The sequence below is a fragment of the Pan troglodytes genome, chromosome 18 (assembly GCF_028858775.2).
Source record: "Pan troglodytes isolate AG18354 chromosome 18, NHGRI_mPanTro3-v2.0_pri, whole genome shotgun sequence".
NCBI classification, from domain to species: Eukaryota; Metazoa; Chordata; class Mammalia; order Primates; family Hominidae; genus Pan; species Pan troglodytes.
In genome coordinates, this window is record NC_072416.2 from 13,877,706 (window position 1) to 13,897,158 (window position 19,453).

General features: G+C 48.8%; 1 pseudogene; it reads left to right on the forward strand.

Moving 5' to 3' along the window:
* The first annotated feature begins 12,602 nt into the window (after positions 1–12,602).
* LOC737021 (heterogeneous nuclear ribonucleoproteins C1/C2-like) lies at positions 12,603–13,577 on the forward strand (annotated as a pseudogene).
* Positions 13,578–19,453: the final 5,876 nt, after the last annotated feature.

The window sequence follows — 19,453 nt, forward strand, 5'->3', positions numbered from 1 at the left end:
CCTGCCTTGGCCCTTTTAAGGTCTCTGCTTCTGGATCTGCCAGGTAAGGCCTGATGCTGGGCCAGATGCCAGAGGGCCCTTCCTGTTGGCATCTCTGCAAAGCCTCATGTGTTGTCTGATGGCAACATAGTACTGGGAGAGCCCTGGAGGCCTGGAGCAGGACCAAGGGACAGTCAAGTGGACAAAGGCCTTTCTGAGGAGGAAGCAGGTGACAGGAGGGAGTCCTGAGTGGCAGGACCAGCCCTGGGAAGGACAGTGTCCTTCACAGCTCAGAGGTCAGAGTTGAATCAGGCCCACAAACCCTCCCTGAGCCTCTGCTCTGGGCTCCTCATGGATAGGCCTAAGAGCCAGGGGTGATTCAGACTTAGGTATTAAAGTGGGGGACAGACGCAGGAGGGTCCTTCAAAGGGGGCTATTTTAACTTTTATTTATTTATTTACTTACTTGCTTACTTACTTATTTGAGGCAGAGTCTCGCTCTGTTGCCCAGGCTGGAGTGCAATGGTGCAATCTTAGCTCACTGCAACCTCCGCCTTCCAGGTTCAAGCGATTCTCCTGCCTCAGCCTCCCGAGTAGCTGGGATTACAGGCACCTGCCACCATGCCCGGCTAATTTTTGTATTTTTAGTAGAGAAGGGGTTTCGCCATGTTAGCCAGGCTGGTCTCGAACTCCTGACCTCAAGTGATCCATCTGCCTGGGCCTCCCAAAGGGCTGGGATTACAGGCGTGAGCCACCGCACCCAGCTGCTATTTTTATTTCATTTCAGCCCTATTCTGATCCTTCTTGGGGATAATGTCTCCCCATTTCATAGATGCGGAAATACAAACTCAAATTGGTGAAGGAATTGTCCCAAGGTCATTTGGCTAGAAAGAAGCATATCGAGGTGGATGACAATGATAATAATAATGTGACTCCCGAGTAGCTGGGACTACAGGCACCCACCATCACGCCCGGCCAATTTTTTGTATTTTTAGTACAGGTGGGGTTTCACCGTGTTAGCCAAGATGGTCTCAATCTCCTGACCTCGTGATCCACCTGCCTCGGCCTCCCAAAGTGCTGGGATTACAGGTGTGAACCATTGTGCCCAGCCTCTAGTTCTTTCTTATTCTCTTATTCTGAGTGTTCCTTTTCACAGCATCTTATTCTTCTTATATGAATGCAATATATTTTATTTCTCTGAAGCTTCCTTATTTTCTCGAAGACTTTTGTTTCTCCCTACCTGGCTCTGTTTTTTTGGAGTCTTTTTCCTCTCTTGGTTTCGGTCTTTGACTTTCATTTTACAAGCTACCCTCAAGGGTTCAGTGACCCTCCATTGCACGTTCATATTGAAGAGCAGGGAACTGAAAAAGATACTGGGAAATGAAGACCCTTGGAAGCTCCATGTCTGTGGCAGGACGTGTGGACAGGGGAGGCTTGTTGGGATCTGGCTGTCCTTGTAAGATCCCAAAGCCAGCATCGGAAGTGTCGTCTGAGAGGACCCCTGTGGCCTCCTGACTGCAGAGAAAGCAGGCTACCAGCTTCCAGGAACCAAGCAGGGGGATGGGGCCAGGGGCGTCTCCCTGACAGGCATGTGGCCTTTCCCTTCACTCCTTGTTTCAGGACTGACCCACCCCAATTCACTTTGCTGTCCTCAAACTCTAAGCCTCCAGCACAGGTTTTATTTAGATAGTATATTTATGATGGGTGTTGATAAAGATTGGAGGGTAAATGGCCTCCCAACTTACCCCTTGGCACCCCTCGGATGCCAGGTGGTAGGGTATGAAAATGAACCAGACCTGCTGGTTGAAGACCTGCTAATTATTGAGCAACTACTATGTGCCAGGCGCTGAATCTAAATCAGGGTTTTGCCATGCAAGGAACATCTGGGCATGTCTGGAGACATTTTCAGTGTTACAAATCGCCATAGGGGTGGGTACTACTGGCATCTAGTGGGTAGAGGCCAGAGATGCCGCTAAACGTCCTAAAGTGCACAGTGCAGCCTCCCATACCAGGCTCTGAATGTCAGTAGAGCCAAGGTCGAGAAACCCTGCTCTAGAAAGATGAAAGACACATTCCCTGACATCACAGGACAGGAATAAAGAATTTCTGGTTCCAGCCGGGCACACTGGCTCACGCCCATAATCCCAGCACTTTGGGAGGCTGAGGTGGGCAGATCGTTTGAGGTCAGGAGTTCAAGACCAGCCTGGTCAACATAAATGAAACCCCATCTCTACTAAAAATGCCCCCCAAAAAACAAAAATATTAGCTGGGTGTGGTGGCACATGCCTGTAATCCCAACTACTTGGGAGGCTGAGGCAGGAGAATCACTTGAACCTGGGAGATGGAGGTGGAAGTGAGCCGAGATCATGCCATGAACTCCAGCCTGGGTGACAGAGTGAGACTCTGCTGAGAGAGAGAGAGAGAGAAGGAAGAAGAAGAAGTAGAAGAAGGAGGAGGAGGAGGAGGAGGAGGAGGAGGAGGAGGGAGAGGGGGGAGGAGGAGGGGGGAGGAGGAGGGGGGAGGGTGGAGGGGGAGGGAGAGAAGAAGAAGAAGAAGAAGAAGAGTAAAGAAGGAAGGAAGAAAAGAGAAAGGAAAGAAAAGAAAGAAAAAAAGAAAGAAAAAGAAAGAAAGAAAAAAAGAAAGACCCTGCTCTAGCAAGATGAAAGACACATTCCCTGGCTTCATAGGAAAGGGGCAAATAATTTCTAGTTCTCGCCAGGCACAGTGGCTCACACCTGTAATCCCAGCACTTTGGGAGGATGAGGTGGGAGGATGCCTTGAACCCAGGAGTCTGAGACCAGCCTGGGCAACATATCAAGACCTTGTCTCTACCAAAAAAAGAAGAGAAAAGAAAAGAGAAAAAAAATAACTTCTAGATCCTCAGCATCTGCTATGTTCCAGGGGCAGGAGGAAGCTCTGTCTTCACTTTGACAGCAAGCCTGTAGCCTAGGCATTCTCAGCCCGTTTTGCTGGAGGGGGCATTTGAGGCCTGGCCAGCTTAGCCAGCCTACAAGGAGTGTTACTGGGGTGAAAACAGCCAGCGGGGACCAGTCTGCTTGTGGCCCGCCAGGTGCCTGGGATGGGGAAGCAGCAAATGCCCACCTTCCTGCCCAACCCCCTCCTCCCTCTTCATGGGGGGAACTGGGGGTGGCAGCGGCTGCCGGGTGCGAGCGGGCTCAGGCCTGTGGCCCTGCCTGACGTTGGTCCCCATCAAGCCATGTGACGAGACCAGGCCACAAGAAAGAGGTTTCAACAAGCGTTATCGTTTCCTGGAACTCCAACTCGGCGACTTCCCCGAAGACCGGCTGTGCCTGGCGGGCGGGCTGCGCACAGCGGGGACAAGGCTGCCCCCTTCCTCCTCCGCTGCCTCCGCGGCCGCGTCTATCTCAGTCTGACTACCTGGAAGCAGCACTCCACCCTCCAGCCCAGCGGCCCTCGGCTCGGCTGCCAGGTCACCGGCAACCCCGCGAGCGGTGGGGCAGGGGCTGCTCCGCCAGCCTCTGTGATGTTCAGGCCGGGCTGCACCAGCCCAGGACCCCTAGGTGCCCAGAAACCCACTTCCTCTTGTTTCTACCCCTGAACAAGCTTCTCAGGGCAGCTGACAATCAGACTTAGCACAGATGTGCCTCAATGTTGCTCTCAGAGAAATGGACACAAGGCTAGATGCGGTAGCTCACACCTGTAATCCTAGCACTTTGGGAGGCCGAGGTGGGCGGATCATTTGAGGTCAGGAGTTCGAGACCAGCCTGGCCAACATGGTGAAATCCCGTCTCTACTAAAAACACAAAAATTAGCCAGGCGTGGTGGTGGGCGCCTGTAATCACAGCTACTCAGGAGGTTGAGGCACAAGAATCACTTGAACCCAGGAGGCAGAGGTTGCAGTGAGCTGAGAGTGCACCACTGCACTCCAGCCTGGACAATAGAGTGAGATTCCATCTAAAAAAAAAAAAGAAAAGAAAGAAAAGAAATGGAAACAAATCTCCCACCCCATTCTTCCTGCCCACCAGACAGGGGCCTCTCTGGATCCAGGCAGATAGTTTCTGTTTCTGGCTGCCTGGGCCCTAGAAATCCAGAGAAGGGGCTAAAACCTCACTTTGGTGGAGGTAGGGTGGCTCAGAACTCAGATTCTTGGGTACCACCATCTCGGTGATGACTCTGGGATAAGTCACTTCCTCAGTTCCCCAGTTCACAGAAACCCCAGTTGTAAATATAGACCTGGCCACAATGGGGCGGGGTGGTGGGCCCGGGGGCAGAGTGAGATGGGGAGTGAGGAGGAAGAACCAAGGACAAAATCTGATTCCTCTGAAAAGGCAGAAGCCTCCAGGCCAATGGGGTTTTCTTAACCTGCTTTTGGGAAGGAAAGACTGTCAGGCTTTTGGTCCCTCTGGGCCTCAGTTTCCTCCTCTATAAAATGAAAATGATGTTAGCTTGAGCCATATGAAATTGCCAACACTCTTGTGGTTTTGACCTCCAAAACCAGCAATTTCATATGATGCTCTAACATGACTTATCTGGAAAACTGCAGACTGAAATGAGATCCTGCAAAGTGCTTAGCAGAGTGATTGCCTATAATAGGTGCTCAATAAACAATAGGCCTTATGTTATAATACTTTTACAAATAAAAATATTATTTTTTTGTAGAGACGGGGGTCTCACTAGGTTGCCTAGGCTGATCTTGAACTCCCGGGCTCAAGCGATCCTCCTGCCTTGGCCTCCCAAAGTGGGATTACAGGTGTAAGCCACTGCACCCGGCCATAATATATATCTTATATCTCTTATATCTCCTATCTAATGATATGTCACCAGTAATAATAACGGCAGTGCTCCTAATTCTTTCACCCATCCTCTCCTTGTCAAACCCACAGCCACTTCCACTTACTGAGCACACCGTGCACCCAGGACAGATATAAATATTCTCCATTCAGTTTTCACCACTTACTGTCACCCACAAGCGTGAGCCTGTGCAGGCATGGTGTCAGAGCTCAGGATTCATGTGTACACAGCATATAAGCCAGCGCAATCTCATTCTGTGTCCCTTCTCATTCTGGCCATCTCACTCCAGAGTGAGACCCAGTCTCTCCTCATTTGGCGCATGCTTGCTGAGGATGGCCCTATTGCTACATTAACTTGTGCAAGCCACACCACGCTCATGGTTAATCTTGAGTTTATATCCTCCTATAGTGTTAAGATCAAAAGTCATCCTTGGCCAGGCGTGGTGACTCAAGCCTGTAATCCTAGCACTTTGGGAGGCCGAGGCGGGCAGGTCACTTGTGGTCAGGAGTTCAAGACCAGCCTGACCAACATGGCGAAACCCTGTCTCTACTAAAAACACAAAAAATTAGCTGGGCGTGGTGTAATCCCAGTTACACATTGAGGCACGAGAATCACTTGAACCTGGGAGGCAGAGGTTGCAGTGAGCCGAGATGGCGCCACTGTACTCCAGCCTGGGCAACAGAGCAAGACTCTGTCTCAAAAAAAAAGTCACCTTCTATTGGAGCAATTGATATTTTTAAGCCAAATGTAGGATATTTATGTCTTCAATTTCATCTTTGTACCCACTTAGTGTCCCAGTCCAGGGTTTGTTTGGGATCTGGCTCTGTTGCCCAGTGAATTCATTGTCCTTGCAATAAGCAGGTTGTCTGGCTTCTAATGAAGGAATCCAGGAAGAAGGAAGGAAGAGCATTAGCTGAGGCTGGAGCCCTGTGGCATACCACATAAGACCGCTCAACCAGCTGTCACATGTGTGTGCAAGCGTGTGGTGTGTGTATGTGTAGTTAATAATTTACAGAGTTGGCCGCCAGGTGCAGTGGCTCATGCCTATAATCCCAACACTTTGGGAGGCTGATGCAGGATTACTTGGGGCCAGGAGTTTGAGACCAGCCTAGACAACATAGACTCCGTCTCTACAAAAACAAAACAAAACAAAACAAAATTAGCCAGGTGTGGTAACACAGTCTATATAATCCCAGCTACTTGGGAGGCTGAGGCTGGAGGATTGCTTGAGTCCAGGAGTTTAAGGCTGCAGTGAGCTAGGATCATGCCACTGCACTCCAGTCCTGGCAACAGGGCAAGACCCCGGCTTAAAAAAAAAAAAAAAAAGTAAAACACATTTATAAAATTTCCAACCTGGATATTAATGCTTCTGTCTGGCTTTAAACCTCACTGAAGGGCCGGGCGCAGTAGCTCATGCCTGTAAGCTCAGCACTTTGGGAGGCCAAGGCAGGCGGATCACGAGGTCAGGAGTTCGAGACCAGCCTGACCAATATGGTGAAAACCCGTCTCTACTAAAAATACAAAAATTAGCTGGACATGATGGCACATGCCTGTAATCCCAGCTACTCAGGAGGCTGAGGCACGAGAATCACTTGAACCCAGGAGGCGGAGGTTGCAGCAGTGAGCCGAGATCACACCACTGCACTCCAGCTTGGGGACAAGACTGAAACTCTGTCTCAAATAAATAAATAAATAAATAAAAACACAACTCATTGAAGGCTAATTTTGGCCTTGCCACATGTTAGCTGTGTGACCTTGAGCAAGTTGTTTCACCTCTCCGGGCCTCAGTTTTCTCATCTGAGAAATGGAGATTGTAACAGTTTTCCCCCTATGGGGTGGTAGAAAGGATGACTGAGATGGTGTACATGGCGCTTCCAGCAGTGCCTGGCGTGCCATCGCAGTTTGAGCCAGAGCCATGGAGCGTCTCTGCACCAGATGGATCCTGAAAAGTTGAACAACAGCACGTCTCCAGGGCCAGCAATTTGGCAGAGGCAGGAGGGAGGCAAGGCTGTCCCTTAGGGACTGGAGTGCCAGGCCTCCATGCAGGCTCCCTAGGAGGCCAGTCTCCCTCCTCTCACAATGCAGCCTCAAAGCCTTGGTTGTGTCTAGTTTGACAGGGACTGACCAGCAGCCCCTTCCCACTTGGCCCAGGGCTTTGGGGCTCCCAGCCAGAGTGACTTCCCCAGTCTAAGCCTCAGTTTTCCCATCCATGAAAAGGGAACAAACCCGCAGTGGACGGTTAGGAGCACTTGGTGAAGTAAACCACATCCCAAGGTCAACACTGGGTCCGTTCCCCATTCTGGCTGGGCCTGGGCTTCCTTACTGCCCTGATGGGGATGACAGCTCCTCCCTAGCTAGTCAATGACCTAGAAGGATGCTCATGAAATGCTAAGTGGAAAAAAAGTGTGTTGCAATATGGGTCATAAGAAATGATGTCTTTTCTTTTCTAAAGAGAGAATAGGCTGGGTGCAGTGGCTCACTCCTGTAATCCCTACAATTTGGGAGGCCAAAGCAGGAAGATCACTTGAGGCCAGGAGTTCAAGACCAACCTGGGCAACATAGTGAGACCTCTGTATCCATAAAAAATTTTTAAAAATTAGCCAGATATGGTGGCACGTGCCTGTAGTCACAGCTACTCTGAGACTGAGGTGGAAGGATCACTTGAACCCAAGGAATTTGAGGCTGCAGTGAACCGTGATCACACCACTGCACTTCAACCTGGGTGACAGAGCAAGACCCTGTCTCAAAAAAAGATAAAGAAAAAACTATATATGTGTGTGTATCTGCAGAAATCAGGTTAGAAATACACACATTACACACACACATACATATGTGTATATATATATATAATTTATTTAATACTAACATTATTGATAGGTTCTTTAAACATTTTTTTAAACAAATGTGGAAATTTAAAAATAACATGGGCTGGTGGGGAATGTTAATGAGGGGGAGGCTGTGCACGTGGGGGCAGGGAGAACATGGGAACACTATGTACTTTCCACTCCATTTTGATGTAAACCTAAAACTGCTCTAATAAATACTAAGTTATTAAAAGCAACCATGAGGCCAGGCGCAGTGGCTGATGCCTGTAATCCCAGCACTTTGGGAGGCCAAGGCAGGTGCATCACTTGAGGTCAGGAGTTCCAGACCATCCTGGCCAACATAGTGAAACCCCATCTCTACAAAAAATACAAGAATTAGCTGGACGTGGTGGTACACGCCTGTAATCCCAGCTCCTCGGGAGGCTGAGGCAGGAGAATCGCTTGAACCCGGAAGGCACAGGTTGCAGTGAGCCGAGATCGCGCCACAGCACTCCAGCCTGGGTGACAGAGAGACTCCATTTCAAAACTAACTAGCTAAATAAAGCAACCACAAATCAGGGGGTGTGAAAGTGTAGAAGCCCTGCGTTCCACTTGCTCTCCCTCTAGCTTTCCTTGACCACAGACATCAGCAAGTGACGGGGGCCACTGTCGGCCCCAGCTCCTGGCGAAACTGGTCTTGCTCTTTCACTCTGGAAGATCATTGTGTCTCTTCTTAAGACATGTGGCTCCATTTCACTTCATTCCAGCCAAACCTGACCTCTGACCCATGCTGTTCTCCAGACTCCAGTTACCCAGGACTCTGGGTTGTAAGTGACAGAAACAAAACTCAGGCAGCATAAGTGAAAATGGAAATGTGGCGCATGGAACAAGGACATCAAGGTGGACTTCAGGCGTGGCTGGATGCAGGCGATCACACAATGCATCAGGGCTCTGTCTCGTGTCTTTCTCATCAACTCTCTTGATACAGTGGGCACATTGGCTAAATTAGGGCCAATGTGCTAAATTGGCTAAATTAGGGCCAATTCTGTTAGTTTCAGCTGAAAAGGGAGGTGTCTGATTGGTCCAGCTTAGGTCATGTCCCTACCCTGAATTGGGGCATGGGGAACTCTGATTGGCCAGGTCTGGTCCACACCCATCTCTGGCCAGGGCGCTGTGATTGACAGCTCCTTCAGGACCATAGAGCATGCGGGCCAGACAGTTCCCTGAGAGCAAAGCTCTGGCTCACAGTACGCTACACGTGATTTCTGCTTTCCAGCCCTCCAGCTCCTTAGAATGTGGGACAGAGACCATCGGCTCAGGTCTGTGTTCCTAGGGCTGGGACGCCTCATACAGCGGAAGGAGGAGGGACTTTGGGCTCCAACAGACCTGGGTGTGAATCCAAGCGCCGCAGGTCACTTTACCTCTCTAAGCCTTATTTTCGCTCCCAAACATGTCTCCCTACAGGATGGTGCCAAGGATTTAAGTTAGTCCCTAAGGGTAGAGTGGGAACCTAGGCCCTGGTCCGGACCTGACAGCCATGATGGGGATCGGGGCACTGCCTGTATCTCACGTGAGAAAAATTTGGATCTCCACTCAGGCTGTGCAGTCTTGGGCAGATAACACTTCTCTAAACCTCAGTTTCTTCCCTTGCAAAAAATAGAGAAACATGCTATCTTAGTCTGTTTTCTTTCTTTCTTTCTTTCTTTTTTTTTGTTTTTTGTTTTTTGTTTTTCTGAGATGGAGTCTCCCTCTGTCGCCCAGGCTGGAGTGCAGTGGCACGATCTTGGCTCATAGCGACCTCTGCCTCCTGGGTTCAAGCAACTTTTCGCCTCAGCCTCTTGAGTAGCTGGGATTACAGGTGCCTGCCACCATGCCCTGCTAATTTTCGTTTTTTTGTAGAGATGAGGTTTCGCCATGTTGGCCAGGCTGGTCTCGAACTCCTGACCTCAGGTGGTCTGCCTGCCTCAGCCTCCCAAAGTGCTGGGATTACAGGCGTGAGCCACTGTGCCTGGCCCTTAGTTCATTTTCTGTTGCATATCACACAATACCTGAAACTGGGTAATTTATAAAGAAAGGTTATGGAGGCTGAGAAGTCCAAGGTCAAGGACTGCATTTGGTGAGGGCCTTCTTGCTGGTGGGGACTCAGTGCAGAGTCCCAAGGTGGCACAGGGCATCCCATGGTGAGTGGGCTGAGTGTGTTTGTTCACATCTCTCTCCCTCTTCTCATAAAGCCACCAGGGCCACACCCATGATAACCCATTCATCTATTACTCATTCATCCGTTAATCCATGGGTCTCTCTTGACCCAGTCACCTCTTAAAGGCCCCACCTGTCAATACTGCCACACTGGGCATTCAGTTTCAACATGAGTTTTGGAGGGGACAAATATTCAAACCATAGCACATGGCTACTACAGGGACAGTTATTCCAATGATGGCAGGTAACACGGGCCCATTGCTAGAGATCACACCTCCAGGCCTTTGCTGATGCTGTTCCTGCTGCCTGAGATGTCTTTCCTGAAGCTTCTGGGGGAAACTCCTTGCCACCCATGTTTGAAGACTCAGACAGCAACTCCTCCAGGGAGCCTCCCCTGATTTCACATCTCCTATCATCCTCCTCACAATTCCTAGGCCTGATTAGCCATGCTCCTGCTGAGGCCTGGGTCGGGTAGTATTGAAGCCATGTCTGAGTCCGTTTTTTTGTTTGTTTGGTTGGTTGTTTGGTTGGTTGTTTGTTTGTCTGTTTGTTTGTTTTGAGACAGTGTCTCGCTCTGTCACCCAGGCTGGAGTGCAGTGGCGCAATCTCGGCTCACTGCAACCTCTGCCTCCTGGGTTCAAGTGGTTCTTCTGCCTCAGCCTCCCGAGTAGCTGGGATTACAGGCTCCCGCCACCATACCTGGCTAATTTTTGCATTTTTAGTAGAGATGGGGTTTCACTATGTTGGCCAGTCTGGTCTCTGACCTCAAATGATCTGCCCACCTCGGCCTCCCAAAGTGCTGGGATTACGGGTATGAGCCAGCACCTATATCCTTTTTATCCTAACTGTGAATGGCTCAGATTCCTCTGCCTGCTCTGTGCCTGGCATGCAGAAGGCACTGAATCAACGTTTGCAGGATCAGCAGATGCCCTCTAAGCTTTCTGGGGGTCACCCAACTCCAGCACAGGCCTCTGATGTTGGCTTTGCTGGCAACATGACACCTTCCCGGAGGAGGGGGCCTTTGGGCAGGAGAGGAAGTCCAGGCTGCATCTGGAAGCCCAGGTGGCTGATTTCTAAGAAACCAGTTGAGGGACAGGAAGGCTGGGGCAAAGGATGATTGGGACGGCTTTTACTTTCAGTTTTCTGGAGATGGAGCAAAGCAGGTGCCCAGGGTTCTCGGTGGGAAGGGGAGGGTGGCGCAGTCACAGCCTCTTAGAGTCAAAAATAGCCACCACTTCGGGACATAGACCAGGCCTGGAGCCCAGAGTGGCTCCGCTTGGCCCCAGCAACACAGACATGAGGGTGGGTGCAGTGAGCAGCTGTCACTGGGGGCTCCCAGGCAGGATACAGCATCTGAAAGCCTGCGTCCTCGCTCCTGGTCCCTGGCTCATCCATTTGTCCTTTATTTATTTATTTGCTTATTTACTGAGACATGATCTTGCTCTGTTGCCCAGGCTGGAGTGCAGTGGCACAATCAGCTCACTGCAGCCTCAACCTCCCAGGTCAGTCAATCCTCCTGCCTCAGCCTCCCAAGTAGCTGGGACCACAGACATGCACCACCACGCCTGGTTAATTTTTGTATTTTTTGTACAAATCAGAGACTCACTATGTTGCCCAGGCTGGTCTCAAACTCCTGGGCTCAAGCCATCCTCCTGCCTCAGCCTCCCAAATTGTTGGGATGACAGGTGTGAGCCACTGCAACCGGCCTCACCATTTATTTTATACATGCCTTAGATTATTCATTCCTTCACTCGCTCATTCATTCATCCATGTCTCCTTTCTGTTGTCCTTAGGTTCTCTCCCTGTTTTCTCTTGTCTTGTTTCCCTTCTCATTTTTCCCTCGTCTCCCCTTCTCTCCTCTCCCTCTCTGTCCCTCCATCTGTGTGTGTTGCTCCTTCTCTCTCCATCCTTTCTGGGTGGCTCCATCCCTTTCTCCCTCATCTCCCCAACTCTCTCTATCTCTCTGCCTCCTTTCCCCCAATATGCCTCTCTTACTTTCTTTTCTTTGTTCAGCATTCCTCAAACTGCCTCGTTCACTTAAGACAATGTTTTTGTTATTGTTGTATTTTTGTTATTTGTTATTTTGTTATTGTTGTCTCACTCTGTCACCCTAGGCTGGAGTGCAGTGGTGTGATCACAGCTCACTGGAGCCTTGACCTCCTAGGCTCAAGTGATCCTCCCACCTCAGCCTCCTGGGTATTGGGACTACAGATATGCACCACCAGGCCCAGCTAATTTTTGTATTTTTTGTAGAGATGGGGTTTTGCCATGTTGCCTAGGCTGGTCTTGAACTTCTGGGTTCAAGCAATCCACCTGTCTTGGCCTCCCAAACTGCTGGGATTACAGGTGTCAGCTACCGTGCCCAAAAACAATTTTTCACCGTATTGTTCTAAATAGATGTTCCCCTGAACATTAAAGCAATCTAAATGTCTACTGTAGTGTTGTCTCAGGGAATAATAACCATCACATCTAAGGTTTTATGAGATACATTTTTCCCTAATACACACTGAAATCAACACAACCATTAAGAGAATGTTTGCAGCCAGGTGTGGTGGCTCACCACTGTAATCCTGGCACTTTGGAAGGCTGAGGCAGGTAGATTGCTTGAGCCCAGGAGTTCGAGACCAGCCTGGGCAACATAGGAAGATTCTGTCTCTATTTTTTTTTAAAGGGGGTGGGGGATGAAGAGATGAAGACTGAGCGGTTGTGGCCGCGTTGCCGACCTCAAGCAGCAGTTGGCTTCTCCACGTAGAACCCGGGAGTAGGAGACTCAGAATTGAATCTCTTCTCCCTGCCCGCTCCTGTGAGACTTTTTTGATCTTCAGTTACATTTTCAGCTTTGTGAGAAATCTTATCATCAAACACAATGGCCAGCAATGTTACCAACAAGAGAGATCCTCGCTCCATGAACGCGTGTTCGTTGGGAATCTCAACACTCTTGTGGTCAAGAAATCTGATGTGGAGGCAATCTTTTAGAAGTATGGCAAAATTGTGGGCTGCGCTGTTCTTAAGGGCTTTGTTTTCATTCAGTATGTTAATGAGAGAAATGCCTGGGCCGCTGTAGCAGCAGCAGATGGCAGAATAATCGCTGGCCAGGTTTTAGATAGTAACCTGGCTGCAGAGCCAAAAGTGAACCGAGGAAAAGCAGGTATGAAATGATCAGCAGTGGAGACGTACGGGTCAGAAACAGAACACCCTTCTCCATTCCTCTACTCAGCTCCTCTTTTGACTTGGACTATGACTTTCAACGGGATTATGATAGGATGTACAGTTACCCAGCACGTGTACCTCCTCCTCCTCCTATTGCTCGGGCTGTAGTGGCCTTGAAACATCAGCGTGTATCAGGAAACACCTCACAAAGGGGCAAAAGTGGCTTCAATTCTAAGAGTGGACAGCGGGGATCTTCCAAGTCTGGAAAGTTGAAAGGAGATGACCTTCAGGCCATTAAGCAGGAGTTGACCCAGATAAAACAAAAAGTGGATTCTCTCCTGGAAGACCCGGAAAAAATGGAAAAGAAACAGAGCAAACAAGCAGTAGAGATGAAGAATGGTAAGTCAGAAGAGAAGCAGAGCAGCAGCTCACGTGAGACTCATGTGAAGATAGAGTCTGAAGGTGGTGCAGATGACTCTGCTGAGGAGAGGGACCCACTGGATGCTGAGGATAATGAAGATTGGGGGATGACCAGCTGGAGTTGATCAAGGATGATGAAAAAGAGGCTGAGGAAGGAGAGGATGACAGAGACAGCACCAATGGTGAAGATGACTCTTAAGCACATGGTGGGCTTAGAAATCTTCTTCCATTATTTCTTTCCCTAGGTGCTTGTCTAAGATCAAATGTTTCACCAGACCCTCTCCTCTAGTGTCTTCAGCACATGCTCACTGTCCTCCTCACCCTTGTCCTTCCCGTATTCATTAATTCATATTACCCTGCGCCTAGTCCCATTTTCACTTCCTTTGACACTCCTAGTAGTTTTGTTAAGTCTTACCCTGTAATTTTTGCTTTTAATTTTGATATCTCTTTATGACTTTAACAGTAAAAAGGATGTATGGTGTTATCAACTGCTTCCAAAATAATATCTTGTCATGCAGGGAGTACAGTTCTTTTCATTCATACGTAAGTTCAGTAATTGCTTTCCTAACTGCAAAGGCAATCTCATTGAGTTGAGCAGCTCCTGAAAGCAGCTTTGAGTTCGAAGTATGTGTTACACCCCTACATTAGTGTGCTGTGTAACAATGCACAATGTAACAAATGTACAAATGTAACAATGTATTTTTGTGAATGAGAGTTGGCATGCATAACAATGAACAATGTACAAATGCAAATGTAACAATGTATTTTTGTGAATGAGAGTTGGCATGTCAAATGTAGCCTCTAGAAAAATAATTAGTGTTATAGTCTGAAGATTTGTTTTCTAGGCCAGGCGCCGTGGCTCACGTCTGTAATCCCAGCACTTTGAGAGGCTGAGGCGGGCGGATCACGAGGTCAGGAGATCGAGACCATCCTGGCTAACACAGTGAAACCCGTCTCTACTAAAAAATACAAAAAAAAAAAAAAAAAAAAAAATTAGCCGGGCATGGTGGCGGGCGCTTGTAGTCCCAGCTACTTGGGAGGCTGAGGCAGGAGAATGGCGTGAACCCAGGAGGCGGAGCTCGCAGTGAGCTGAGATCGTGTCACTGCACTCCAGCCTGGGCAATAGAGGGAGACTCCGTCTCAAAAAAAAAAAAAAAAAGATTTGTTTTCTAAAGTTGATACTGTGGGTTATTTTTGTGAACAGCCTGATATTTGGGACCTTTTTTCCTCAAAACAAACAAGTCTTTATTAAACCAGGAATTTGGAGGAAAAAAAGAAAGAAAATGTTCACCAGTTTTATGCCTGACACATGATGGGGCAGGACACCATACCTGTACTTAGGGAGGGGCTGGGTTAGTGTCTCCTTCACCCCCCGTGCCCTGGTTCCTCCTTTCCTCCATTGCATTTTTTTTTTTCTCTTTTTGAGATGGAGTCTTGCTCTGACACCCAGGCTGGAGTGCAGTGGTGCAATCTTAACTCACTGCAAACTCCGCCTCCTGGGTTCAAGTGATTCTCGTGCCTCAGCCTCCAGAGTAGATGGGATTACTGGCACACACCACCACACCTGGCTAATTTTTGTATTTTTAGTAGAGACGGGGTTTTGCCATGTTGCCCAGGCTGGTCTCAAACTCCAGACCTAAAGTGATCCACCCGCCTCAGCCTCCCAAAGTGCTGGGATTACAGGTGTGAGCCATCGTGCCCCACCCCATTTACATCCTTGTCTCCATTGCTCCTTGGTTACTTAGCCCATTATCTGCACTCGATGTGGGACTGGTATCTGACCTCTAGATATATTTCTGTTTTGTTTTTTTGTTTGTTTGTTTGTTTTTTGTTTTCCTAGAGAACTTTCTTTGTACCAGGCATGCTTCTAAGCACTTTATGATGTTCATGCATTTACACCCCCTTAACAGTCCTGGGAGATAGTGACAGTGATAATTCATGCTTAACAAATGGGGAAACTGAGGCACCAAGTGGTTTAATCAGTGATTAAGTAAACTTGCTTATGTTACAGAGGTTAAACTCTCTCAAAGAGAGGTCCCTGCCCTCTTGGCACTCAATCTGTAAGACAGAGCAAACCTCTTGGCAGTCCCTCACGTGGACTTTAGCAGAGGCAGCGGGACCCAGCAGAAAAAGTTAAGGAGAGCTTCCTAGGGGAGATGTTTGCTGAGTTGGGTTTTGAAGGTTGAGTAGGAGTTTGTCAAGTGAAAAGAAAGCAAGGGAAACAGCAAAGGCTTTCCCTGGGGAGCTAGGAAGGCCTAGGGAACCATGAGAAATTGGGGTAAATGGGAGCAGATGAGGAATGTGACAGGAATGAGGTGTGGTTGGAAATGTACATTGAAGCCAGATGGCGGGGGGCCTCAAGTTTCACGGGAAAGGGGTCATATTTGAATATCTAGCAGTTGAGAGCTGCTGGAACACTGTGGAGTCACCTTGTTTGGTTCAAATACTGCTTCTACTACTTTGACTACCTTGAAATCATGGACAAGAAACATAACCTCTCCTGGCCTCAGTTTCCCTGTCTGTAAAATTAGACAATAATAATACCTAACTGGAATGTGCTAGATAAGGGTGAGCTGATAGTAATTTTTATCTCCAGTGGGAGCTAAGTGTATAACTGGGGGTGTAAGGTGATCAAATTTGCAATTTGGGTAATCATACCCAATTCCCTCCTAATGCCTGCAAAGGGAGCTGGGGCCCACATCTCTGGTCCTCAGTTTCCCCATTGTGAATCCAGTGAAGGGGAGCCTGCTTTAAGGCTTGAGTGTGCCTTCCTCCCCTGCCCCCACACCCCTGCCCAGGCTAGACCTGAGATAGTTTCACTTTGACCCAACTTCTGGCAACTGTGGCCTTTCCTGTCAGAAGGCTGGCTACGAGAGGACTTGGCAAAGGTGAGACAAATGGCAGAAATATGCCCAGGGCTGGGCATGCTGGGGGTTTCATTTTCAACAGTACAAGCTGGGGTCAGAGGCAGGGTCCCCTGACTTAGGATCCAGCCTGCCCTGGGAATATCATCCCTTTAGTTGAGCATGTATGCTGGGCTCCACAGTTTATTATCACTTTTTTATTTTTTATTTTTTTTGAGACAGGGTCTCACTCTGTCACTCAGGCTGGAGTGCAGTGGCATGACCTTGGCTCACCACAACCTCCACCTTTCACGTTCAAGCGATTCTTGTGCCTCAGCCTCTGGAATAGCTAGGACTACATGTGAATGCCACCACACCCAGCTAATTTTTTTTGGGGGGGGGTGGTGGGTAGAGATGGGTTTTCAACCATGTTGCCCAAGCTGGTCTCAAACTCCTGAGCTCAAGCAATCCGCCTGCCTTGGCCTCCCAAAGTGCTGGGATTACAGGCATAAGCCACCTCGCCGGGCCTATTATCACTTTCTTTTAATCCTTCACACGCTGTGAGCTCTGGGTGTCTGTGCCATTTCACAAGTGAGGAAACTGAGGCTCAGCATCAGTGAAGGGGCTACTTGTCAATAACACACAGCTGGCAGTGTTTCTCCAGGCGTGGGACGAGTGCCCTGGAGGGTCTCTGGGTGGGGGTTTTAGGTGAAACATGGACATTTTTATAAAACATCGAGGCCCCTCCTCCTCTGTGAAACTGTCATTTCATATTTTCATCCTCTTGTAGTCTTTCTGCTTAAGTCAAAAAGAAAGTCTCATATTGGTGCTGTTGTGTCATAAACACCACTCCAATGCTTGCTAATACTCCCCCTTCTCCTTCTCCTTTTTTTTTTTTTTTTTTTTTCCCGACAGAGTCTCACTCTGTCACCCAGGCTGGAGTGCAATGGCATGATCGTGGCTCACTGCAACCTCTCCCTCCCAGGTTCAAGCAATTCTCCCGCCTCAACCTCCCGAATAGCTGGGATTACAGGTACCTGCCATCATGCCGGGCTAATTTTTGTATTTTTGTAGAAATGGGGTTTCACCATGTTGGCCAGGGTGGTCTTGAACTCCTGACCTCACATGATCCACCCACCTCAGCCTCCCAAAGTGCTGGGATTACAGGAGTGAACCATTGCGCCCGGCCTCTCCTTCTTCTTTTTTTCTTTTCTTTTTCTTTCTTTCTTTCTTTCTTTTTTCTTTTTTTTTTCTTTTTTTTTTTTTTTTTTTTTTGAGACAGAGTCTCGCTCTGTCTCCCATGCTGGAGTGCAGTGGCAATGATCTCGGCTCACTGCAACCTCCACCTCCAAGGTTCAAGTGATTATTCTCCAGCCTCAGCCTCCCAAGTAACTGGGATTACAGGTGTGCGCCACCATGCCCAGCTAATTTTTGTATTTTTAGTAGAGACAGAGTTTCACCATGTTGGCCAGGCTCGTCTCAAACTCCTGACCTCAGGTGACCCACCCACCTCAGCCTCCCAAAGTGCTGGGATTACAGGCGCAAGCCACTGTGCCCGGCCTCCTTCTTTCTTTTTCTCAACCAAACATGGAGCAGACCTTTTGCTCAGCACACAGCAGTATCTAGCTAGAACTTACAATTTTTGGATTTCATTTCATTGCTTAAGGGTTACCTCTTTGTTGCGGGTGATTCTACCTTCCATCTATGGTAATAAAACATTTCCCTTGAAATAAAATTTACTTAAGGAAATCATGTAACTTAATTTGCAGGAAATATTAATTAAATAACAGAACAGCTGGGGACTTGGACAGATCTGGCAAAAAAAAAAAAAAATACAAGTGAAGCTCCAGTGACTGGTGTGACAGCCTCAGCTTGGAGATGAAAATGAAGGCATGGCTATAAAATTAGGCTGCCCGAGATTCGAATCCATGCCCCCCACCAAGGCTCTGCTACCTACCTGCAGTGTGACCCAAGCCCGTTATTTAACCCTGTGCCCCAGTTTCCTCATCTGCAAAATGAAGGTAGTAATAGTCATACCTGATTCATACAGTTATTGTGAGGATTAATTGGGATACTACGCATGAATTACTTAGAATCATGCCTAGCGTCTAGCGACATGGGTGAGCTGGCAGTCACTGCTGTTATTAGCAAGAAGCAACCTGAGAATGGGGCCAGGTGGGTCTGACTTCATGGCTATGCTGATTCAAATCCTCTGCACAGCTGGTGTGATGCAAAATAATAATAATTATTATAGTTCTGTCTGGGTGCGGTGGCTCATGCCTGTAACCTCAGCACTTTGGAAGGACAAGGTGGGAGAATCACTGAGGCTGGGATTTCGAGACCAGCCTGGGCAACATAGCAGGACCACCGTCTGCAGTAAAAAATAAAAAATAGCCAGGTGTGGTGTTGCACGCCTGTAGTCCCAGCTACTTGGGACGCTGAGGTAGGAGGATTGCTTGAGCCCAGGATTTTGAGGCTGCAGTGAGCTGTGATTGTGTCCTTGCATTCAGCCTGGGCGACAGTGAGACTGTTTTTCGTTTGTTTTTTTGTTTTGAGGCGGAGTCTTGCTCTGTCACCCAGGCTGGAGTGCAGCGGTGCGATCTCGGCTCACTGCAACCTCCGTCTCCCAGGTTTAAGCGAGTCTCCTGCCTCAGCATCCCTAGTCGCTGGGACTACAGGTCCATGCCACCACGCCCGGCTAATTTTTGTATTTTTAGTAGAGACGGGGTTTCACCACGTTGGCCAGGCTGGTGACGAACTCCTGGTCTCAAGTGATCTGCCCATCTCGGCCTCCCAAAGTGCTGGGATTACAGGCGTGAGCCACCGCGCCTAGTCAATGAGACGGTGTTTCAAACAACAACAACAAACAAACAAACAGCAGCAATGAATCAAGCAGAGAGGGCTGATTCCAATGACTGGGCACACATCACGTATTAAGCACTTTTCAGGCATCCTTTGATTGAACTTCACCCATGAGGTGGGTAGTTCTTAACCTCATTTCCAGGTAGGAAAAGAGGTTCAAGACCTAAGGCCTATGTGAGGTTGGGTAGGCAGGGGTTGCTATGGACCGGAATGGTGTGGGAGAACACGTTGGTCTCCGACGACTACAGGGCGTGGGAGAGGGCTCGCTATTGTGGCCTTGACCTGGCATGCCCTTGGGACATGCCCTCCCCGGGCCTGGGGTCTTCCAAGAGCCCTGAGATCCCGGCAGGCAGGACGTACCACGAGAACTGGGAACCACGTGAAGGCCAGAAGGGCTGCGGAGCCCGCAGTGCTTCCGAGAGGCCGA